This window comes from Amblyomma maculatum, chromosome 11, assembly GCF_055883805.1.
Source record: "Amblyomma maculatum isolate TAMU_Amacu chromosome 11, ASM5588380v1, whole genome shotgun sequence".
NCBI classification, from domain to species: Eukaryota; Metazoa; Arthropoda; class Arachnida; order Ixodida; family Ixodidae; genus Amblyomma; species Amblyomma maculatum.
In genome coordinates this window covers 110,212,575-110,222,746 of record NC_139354.1, presented here as the reverse complement: position 1 = coordinate 110,222,746, position 10,172 = coordinate 110,212,575, and positions in this window count along the sequence as shown.

The window sequence follows — 10,172 nt, the reverse complement described above, 5'->3', positions numbered from 1 at the left end:
TGTACTGTTTCTGAAGGGTCTGTACCCTTGTCTTCCTACGGGAATCATGTCTGCCTTGCAGCATGTTTTTGGCTATTGGCTTAACAACTTGTCTGCTACTAATGTCAGCCGATAAATGGGGGGTTGCGCACACCTCCTCAGGGGTGTATGTGAAGCTTGTCGAGAATTACGCGACCCGCCACACTACGTGATAAGCGGGTCACTTGGGCTTCCTTATGGGCTTCAATTGGTTCAGGTAACATTAAAAATTCCCAACTGCAGTAGTCGATCTGAGTTAGCGTATACTGACAAGCCAAGGACCGCTTTGTATGCTGTTCTAATTATGCTATTAAGTGCATCTTCGTCCCTACGACGCAGGTGATACTACGGGCAGGCGTAAATAATTCTGCTTATCATGAAGGTTTTAATGATCCTGCACAATTCGGCTTCTCTCATACCCCTGCGATATGTGGCAATGCGCCTCACCGGCGCACCAGAACCACGGAACACAGAAGCTATATATAGCTTCTGTGTTCTGCGTATTATTCTAAATCAACATTCCTAGAACTCTGATCGTGGCTACCGGAGGTATCGGATGATTGTCAATGTGTAACTGGATGGGTTCTCGAGAATCTGGTTCTGCCTGTGAAGCTTGTTTGTTCCTTATAACTAAGAGTTCCGATTTAGCCAGTGAAGACGTAAGGTCGTTTTCCTGCTCGTAAGACTGTACCGTGTCGATAGCTCATGATAATAATTCTGTAATCTCTCCATTGGAACCAGACGTTTGTTAGATTGTATCCCAAGCATACATAATTCCATATACGCCGATGAAATCCCCATATGGACCAATTCCGTCTATGTTCTGTCTTTGAGAACAAAGAGGAAATTGGTCCATATGGGGATTTCATCGGCGTATATGGAATGATGTGTTTGAGATATAATCTAACAGACGTCTGCTTCCAATGGAGAGATTATAGAATCATTATAACGAGCTATCGACGCGGTACAGTCTTACGTGCAGGAAAATGACCTTACGTGTTCCCCGGCTAAATGGGAGCTCTTAGTTATCTTATCCTATCTTAGTTATCTTAGCAACGAGAACGGCGCAACTCGAACGCTCAAGTCTAACTGAGACAGGACAACAAATTCTAAGCTGGGTAGGACTACAAGGGAACAGAGGCACCAAACACCAGACGTTCCACATTGAGTCCAAAATTAGGAAAGCCCTCACGATCTCACCGATACCCAAGAAAATGCACCCACAACACGATCCGGAAAGACGCCAGCACAGAGCCAAACACTTGAAAACAAAACTAGCAGAATGCCACCCTAGACAGTTGCCTACACAGACACCGCTTTTGACAATAACGGGAACTCCGTCTCGGTGGTAGTCGACGGGTCCGGAATAGCGCTAGGCAAGATATGTACAAGCGGAGTAGACGCCACGGCAGCGGAGGAAGCGGCGATCGCCCTAGCGTGCGTTAATACGGACGCGAAGGTGATCATCAGTGACAACAAATCGGCAATAAGGAATTTCTGAAATAGCAAAATATCGCACTACGCGTTGAACATATTGTAAGGTAACAATATTATCGAAAAGCAACATAGACAGAGGGATCACCCTAACCTGGGCCCCCGCTCACACCAACACACAAGGAAATGAAGTGGCTAACGTCCTTGCCCGAGCGCTCATTATCCGGGGGGGATGCCGGCCTCAACCTAACTTTAAGGTGGAGACGCTCGCGACCTACAACGAAGCCATCGAACACTACAAGTTAGGACGGCGGAAATATCCACCCCCAGATAGGTCCCTCACGTCCACAGAAGCAGTTACCTGACGCCGCCAGCAAGCCAAGAACCACATATCTCCCAGATGGAGATACCTCACACAAGCTGAAAATCCGGAGGACCAATCCTGCAAATTCTGTAACGATAAAAAACTCTAAAACATATCCTCTGGGAGTGCAGCCTCTCCCCGGCCTACAATTTATTCAAGGACGCAGAAGCATGGGAGAATGCGCTTCATAGCGAAGACCCGGAGACACAGGCCAACATTGTTCGGCTGGCAACCGAAGCGGCGAACCGCCTCGTCTACTAACCACTGCCCCTTAGTGCGACATCGGGCTCCCTGGAAGCCTGCGAGCGGTACCGGAACTCTGGTGTCACCTCTTCCAGACAAAAGTTTTCACCACCACCACGTGGACCAATTCTGACTCCGGTGCAGTTGAGGCGTCCGCGACAAGTCTGACAGATACTGCACCTTAAAACAAATTTTCAAGAACAAATACGAAAACGTGATAACGTGACCTAGTTGTAGACGTCTATTCTGTGACGTCCCCCCAAAAGTATAGGCGCCTACCTTTCCTCAAAGAATATAATAATAATAATAATAATAATAATAATAATAATAATAATAATAATAATAATAATAATAATAATAATAATAATAATAATAATAATAATAATAATAATAATAATAATAATAATAATCGGCACACATGAAGGGAAAGGCACAGTATCTGTCATACTTTTTCTGTGGGCATCTCAACCGCACCGTATGGAAAAGGAGGAGGGTGGGAGTGAAAGTGGATACAGAGAAAGAGGAGCCGTAGTGGAAGACTAACGTAAAGAAATTTTTTTTTTAAATTAGGGCAGATTACTCTCTTATAAGACTGGTGGTGACATACCAATGATCTTTGCGTTTCGTTCCACTAAGTTATCCGTGATTAAATTTCGAGACTAGTCACTTCTACCTGTTGTCGTGTGCGAAGTCTGGCAGGTGCTACTTTTCTTTTCTGAATCTGTATGTTGTGTGGTGCGGCGTTCGAGGAAGTGGCAAATAAAAGGCACAGCACGAATACCTGAATTGGACGCATGGTGTGGTCAACTTCATAATGCATGAATCGCGCGGCGAAGTCACCGGTCATGACTGTACGTGTCGTCATGACTGGATATGACATCATGATGACGTCAGTTCAAGTTATTAGACAAGAAATGACCGCATGTGACGTTATGATGCCGTCATAATCGAGCATGACACCACGTCCGGTCTTGATGACGTCATTATAGGACATCATGATGACGACATGTCCGGTCATGGTGACGTCGTTATTGCGCGCAGATTCAGCTGTGCATAGTAGACGGAACAATATCCAGCTTGAACAGCATCGCTGTCAAAAACTGCGGATTGAAAAGGCGGTGTATCACGGCAACACTCACAGCTTTCGCTCTATCACTAGGTTCAAGCCGTGCCTAAATCCCCACACAAAATTGTTTTCTGAAAGCGAACGAGAACGCTAGGGGAGAGCGCCGTAGTCAATAGCCATAGAGATATATCTATATATACAGGCCTCGGTGATTGGATTGGACGACATTTATTATCAGTGTTGAGCCTATGTGTGGACTGTACTAGATGTCTTCGAGTTCGTGGCTCTCGGCGACCTTATGAGCCCCCTCAGTGGCCCTAACTTGACCGAACGGCTCTGACCTGGCCAGTATAGCCTCCTACTGCTTTAAAGAAGGGGCTGGGTGTACGTCCGCCAGCGGCGGCACGTTTTTGGAGCTCCATAAATGTGATCATATCCGGCTTTGCAAGTTGCATTCTATTGTGATGGGTACATGCGTGCTAGTTTCGACAAGCTAAAGAAGGCTGGCGTCTGGCGACTGAAGTGCAGTCATATTACTGCATAAAAGTAAGTAATGCACATAAATAAAAAATGTGTATAAAATACTAACAAAATCAAAACATGACACTATACGGCACCATAACGATATGTACAACGGCAATGAAAAACAGATTTCCTTCAGTACAACTATAAAATTTATAGCTAGACACTTATAACAAAAAGGAAGGTAATAAACACAGGAGCAATTCAAGGCGAAATAGATTAAATACCAGGTCAGTATACAATGCTACGATAGGTCCTGCAGAAACATGACCAAGATGATATTCAATCGCCGTACAGAACTCCTGATGTTATTAAAACATCTTTAATGTGCTTTTAAACCTACCTATATTAGTTTCGAAATTTATTGCATCTTCTAATTTATTAATAATAAAAACCTTTTGGTATGTGAATGTTTGTTTTGCCTTGTTCGTTCTTGTTTTGGAGTGCGTCTTTTATAGTCTCGGAATAGAGAAAAAGATTTGTCTTCCCTGTCGCAGATGTACAGCTTTCTATGTTTTATGAACTGTATAGCAGTTTGTAGTAATAAAGCTGGTCGGCTCTCAATATTTGTAATTTAAGAACGAAGAAGTGCGTAAAAGCTGGCAAGACTCATAATAATTTTCATAGCAAAGAAATATTTGCCTGTGTAGCATTACATTCTTATTGTAATTGGTATATGTTGGGGTTCCTCACACCACGATCTCATAGAACAGTTTTGAATAGAAACGTGAATTATACAAGAGTTGCTTTACCTACAGGGGGCTCTTTGGGCTACTTTGTAAAACAACCAACGGTTCTTGCCAGTTCATGTATTAAATGGTTCACTTGTGGCGTCCATGACAATTCTTCCTGGAACCACTCGCCTAGGAACTTATGTTCTTTAACCAAGGAAAGGCATTGATCATCAAATTTCAGTGCTATTGTAGTTTTTATAGTTTGTTTGCCGGGCGAAATACGGTGTAGGTTGTCTTTATTGAATTCAGTTCCAGTAAAGTTTCTTTGAGCCACCGCTAGAGGTGCGTAAGGTAGTTTACTTTGGTTTCGACTATTGTTATATCATGCGATGTGAAAACATATTAGTATCATCTTCATACATGATAACTTCTGATGATTCGGGTATTTTAACGATATCATTTATATAGGTTAGGAAGAGCAGAGGTCTCAATAAAAATCCCTGTGGAACACCCTGGATTAGGTTTAGTTGGGAACTCGAGCCATTTATGTGTACGATATATGATAGCAATCATAAAGATCAGAACAGAAAAGTGGCAGTGCAATAGCGCGTCTTGTCTCATGTTGAGCTTCTTGACTGGTGAAAAATATATCCCCCTTTCAAGCTTAAAATAATTATTGTAGTCTGGAAATAATATGATTGCACTCTCGAGAAGTTAGAGGATTCAACACGGCTCATTGCTCGACTGAGGGAACCTCGAACCATGCAGTGAGACAACTTATTTCTCCTGCCCGTTGTACCCAGTAGCACGGGCAGAGGCGTATTATTCTTTATTACTTTTGGACAGCCTAACCCCAATTTATGTTCCTTGAGTGCGTCGGCACCCTTATTCCATCTCTCTGTGGCTCCAGTCTTGATCTTAAAATTCTTTCTGACTCCTTGGAAGCCATCAGCAGCAGCCGCAGCAGCGGGACTATACCCACTGCAGGGCGAATGCCTCTCCCATACTCCTTCAATGAACTAGGTCCGGTACTACCTGCATCCACTTGACCCCTACGAACTTCTTAAACTCATGTGCCCACCTAACTTTCTGCAGACCCCTGCTACGCTTTCCTTCCCTTGAATTATAATTTATTACTCTAAAAGACAATCGGTTGTCCTCTCTAAGCACTACATGCCTTGCCCTGTCCTTTTCTTGTTCTTGATTTCCCCTAGAATGTCATTAACTCGAGTTATTTCTCTCAACTATTCTGCACGCTTCCTATCGCTTAACGTTACGCCTACCGCTTTTCGTTCATAGCCCTCTGCGTTGTCCTCAAGTTAAGTAGATCCTATTTCGTTATTCTCCACTTTCAGCCCCACAGGGGAGTTCAAGTAAAATGCAACTGTTGTATACTTTCCTCTTGAGTGATACCAGTAAACTGCTAGTCATAATCTGCAAATACTTGCCAAATGCGCTCCACCCCAATTTTATTCTCCTTGTTATTTCCCTTTCATGGTCCGAATCCGCGGTTACTACCTATCCTAAGTAGACGTATTCGCCTACTACTTCCAGTTCTTCGCTACCTAACGTAAACTGCTGTTCCTTCCCGAGGCTGTCGAACATTACCTTAGTCTTCTGCATATTGATTTTCAAGCCTACTTTTCTGTTATTCATGTCTAGATCATCAATTAAGCGTTGCAGTCCATCCCCTGAGTTATTTAGCAAGGCAATGTCATCACCAAATCGCAGATTACTGAGGTATTCTCCGACGACCCTTATCCCTAACTGCTCCCATTCCACGTCTCTGAATACTTTCTCTAAGCAGGCTGTGAATAGCCCTGGGGAGACCGTGTCTCCTTGCTTAACACCTTGCTTTATGGTAAATTTATTACTTTGTTTATGTAGAACTATTCTTCCTGTGCAGCCACTGTAGATATCTTCCAGTACTTTCCCATTCGGCTAGTCTAAACACTGATTTCGCAATGTCTCTTATTGCCAAGTTTTCTATTGAGTCAAATGCTTTTTCGTTATCAATGAATGCTATGTGTAAGGGCTGGTTAATTCCTAGCATTTTTCTACCACATGGTTCGAGATCATGCCCCTCGCGAAAATGTTTATAGTGACTTTGGAGTCGCTAATCACTGTGACAGCTTTGATGCTAACCATTGCCACGGCGATATCCTCCTCCTCCGCCGTCCCTGAATTTGTTTCCATCAGACCTGCCATTCATGTTTCACCTGTGAATAAATGAACTTTTTTCCGGGATTCTATTCCGCAGTGTCCCTATGTTACCCAGCATCTTAAATCCTATGGATGTGGTGCTGAGCCTCCTTGAGATTGATTATAGGTACCGCGCACAGTTCTGTGGTGTCGTTGTAGAGCCCAGTTTAAGAAGTCTTTCAGTAGGGGTGCTGTGGGGTAATCTCAGAGCTGCTTCATATTCCTGTCTTATGATCTTCTCTAGTCTGTTCTTTTCAGTCAGCCCTAGCTTGAGGTAGGGATTGATGTACACTGTACTGATTATCACAAAGGCCGCAGCCATTCAGCACAAATCTCTCGATATTTTGTTGACTATTCGTCTTACCAACCTGGTTAACATGTGAATTCTCAACTTGGGTCTATTTATTGCTTCTTTATTCTTTCTATTGTCTTAGACTATCAGTCCCAGGACTATGATTTTCTCCACTCTGGTTGCCGGTGCCTTTATTAATTCTAGAAGAATGTCTGCTCGTTCGTATAGCTTTTTATTGTCCCTCGAATTCCCAGAAGTTCGCATTTGCTTTCTGAGCATTTTTAACCTTGCCCTTTCCGCGTTTTCTACAATAATGTCGATCGCCTGTTGGAGATTTTTTTCTATTTCCCCATCACTGCCTGTGTGTGCCTATATTGTGATATCCTCAGCATATAGCATATTATTACGCTGTATGAGACCACTCCTCAAGGTGGGATGCACTGGCCTATAGGTGTCGGTGTAGGACTGGACGGCGCGTCAGATGGATGCCTTTGCATGATTACACCAGAACAGCGTGCGCAGATTGCAATAGCGGGAAATGTAACCCGCGACACCACACCGGTAGCTCACGGGAATAGGTCGATGAAAAGGCGCCGTGTGATTGGGCTTCTGCAATGTAGGACGCGTCAAATATCCAGATGTAGGTTTCGGGACGATGTAGCTGTCTGGCGGTCGGCGTAACGTACTGTTGGAGAGGCACCGAGGGTATCTGCGCTGATGGTAATACCACTGTTGGTAAATCTGCTCGAGTCTGGGTCAAGGAATACGGTCGTTGCGACTGGCGAAGTCAGTGTCATTCATTGATGTATACCTGGACGTCGGCGGTCAAGCACGTGCATGAGCTGGAAAAGCGTATGCGTCATATGCGAGGTCAGAGGGCCTGGCAAGCTGCTCACGTCGTGACATCTCAACCTGAGTAATTTCACGGATGGCACACAGAAGACTTTGATATAGAGATTCATCGACACTGACCACGGTGGTAACATTTGCCAGCCGTCGAAACTTATAATGCGGTGAGTTTTTAGTGCCTCAAATGTCCAGCAGTGTCGAATAACGTCCGTGACTGGACTCAAGTTTTCCTTGGCAATTAGGAATTGGTACACGTCTTCCACAGTGCCCTTGAGCAGATGGCCTCCTTATCTTCCTCAGTCATCCGACTGTTTACGGTCTTGATTAACTTGAGTTTTGCCTCGATGTAGGTGGTAGAAGTTTCACCTGCTGCCTTTGCCTTCCAGGCAAGTGTCTGCTCGGTCTGTTTCTTCTTCGCACTTGGATTGCCGAAATAATATTTGATGGCTTCTACTAACCAGAGAAGCAGTCACCCTCTGAAAAATCCAGACTAACAGCCACGACCACGGCACCTTACTACACAGAATCTCACCCACCACCTACAGATATGAATGCCCATTTTGCAACGTACCAAACACCCTTCAACATATGGTGTGGGGATGCAAGGGACCAACTGGTACTATAACCACCATGGCCATAACCGAAGAGCAGTAGGAGACTCTGTCAATCCCCAGCCTGGAGGATCAGTGTAGTCTGGTCAGCCGGACTCGGGAGATGGCTCGGGTCCACGGATTCCTGGACTGAGGAGGCTGCCAACCTAGGGCGTAATATTTCCCGCCTACTCATAATAAATGTTTCTCTCTCTCTCTCTCTCTCTCTCTCTCTCTCTCTCTCTCTCTACCAAACTCTCCAAAATGGTCAGGCAGTCTTAGCAGCTTTTTTTTTTGTACGCAAGCTTGCCATAAGGCATATTATATAAACTCATGTAAATGATTTTCCGTGAGGAACCGGAGCAGGCTCCCGCTCTTAGCGTTGTCGGTGAGCCATTTAGAAAAGTCCTCTTCCCTTGTTGTGGTTAGTCCCACTTCGCGCAGAACCTGTGTCCTTCATGCTCTTGTCCCTGCACAAGTCCATAGCAGGTGGCGAACATCCACCTCTGCAGCTGGTGTGGAACACTTCAAGCATGTCGTTGGTCCGATGTCTGCTTGCGATTCCCATCGGCATTTTACCGACGGGGTAAGGGCCGCCCCAGTTCTTATCCTTCTAAGGGAAACCTCCTCCAATCTCGTTGAGTTACGAGGGAGTGGGAATGTACACGGGGGAATGAGGGCACGTGTACTTTTCTTTAAAGAGGATGCTAAGATGGGAACAGCGGAGCGGGCATCGAAAGGGAGCCTGGTGGGGGGCGCATTAGAGTTTGGAACTTCGTGTGTGAGGTGGTCAACTTTTCTCTGCTCAGCGTTCTCAACATTTTCTTGCGTCCAATGTATCTGGATGCTTATCTCTGTTTTTTATTGAGTGCGTGGATTTCCTGGGTAACGCATAGCGTCTTCGTCACTTTCTTCAGTTGTTTTATGGCGGCTAAAGAGTCTGTATAGATGTGGGCTTCTGTTATCTAATCTATTTTATTTATGGCCTCCATAGCATCGCAGATTGCATAGAGTTCCATCACAAACGGGTCCGGATATTCTGAAATATATTCTTTATGTACCTTTAGTTCGCTGTGTGTTGGACTAGAAGCTGCTGTTCTACCACCATTTTCTATAATTGATGCGTCCGTATATGCAATACAGGTACCTGGAAGTGCATCAACCAGAGGTCGAGATGTCAGCTTTTCTTTGCGACGAAGCCGAGTGGTCTTGTTTGTCGTAACAGTCGTGAATTCCCACGGAGGGGGGTCAGCCTTTTATGGTGTTTGAACTGCCACCTCGTTGTACAAGGATGCTATGGGCATAACGTACTTTCGCTTCATATCCCTTGTTGCCTCTCGTTCAATTAATTCTGTCAACGTATTTATCTGTGCAAACTCTTGGAGAATATGGATAGGGGTAAGTTTTGGTAAGGCCGTGATAGTGCGCATTGCGTTGCTATTTTTTGTTTCCAATTTCGCCCATTGCCGCCTCGTGAGTCTTTGGAATTGGGCCTGGTATAGTATCCTCGGCTGTAACACTGATTGTACAAGACGTCTTGCCATGTCCGCTCGAGCTCCTCCTCCCCTAGACGAAATGTGTTTTATCAAGTGTAAGGAAGTCGCAGCTACTTTTTTCACCTTATGAAGCCATAGTGTTCCTTTGCCGGATTTGTGAATTTCTAGGCCAAGAACTCTCAACTCGTCCACCTCTTCCAATGCCTGATTTGTGACTCTTTGCGTTGCCAATTGTTTTCTTCCATTCTTGTTGGCAACATGAATGTAACTGGACTTTTGAGGTGATAATTCCAGACCTGCATCTTGCACGTACTCATCTATGGTATTTAAAACCTCTTGCAGATACCGATTCTGTCTCTCAAGTTTTTTATGAACAGACCAAATCGTGACATCATCTGCGAATATCATGAACCGCACTTCTG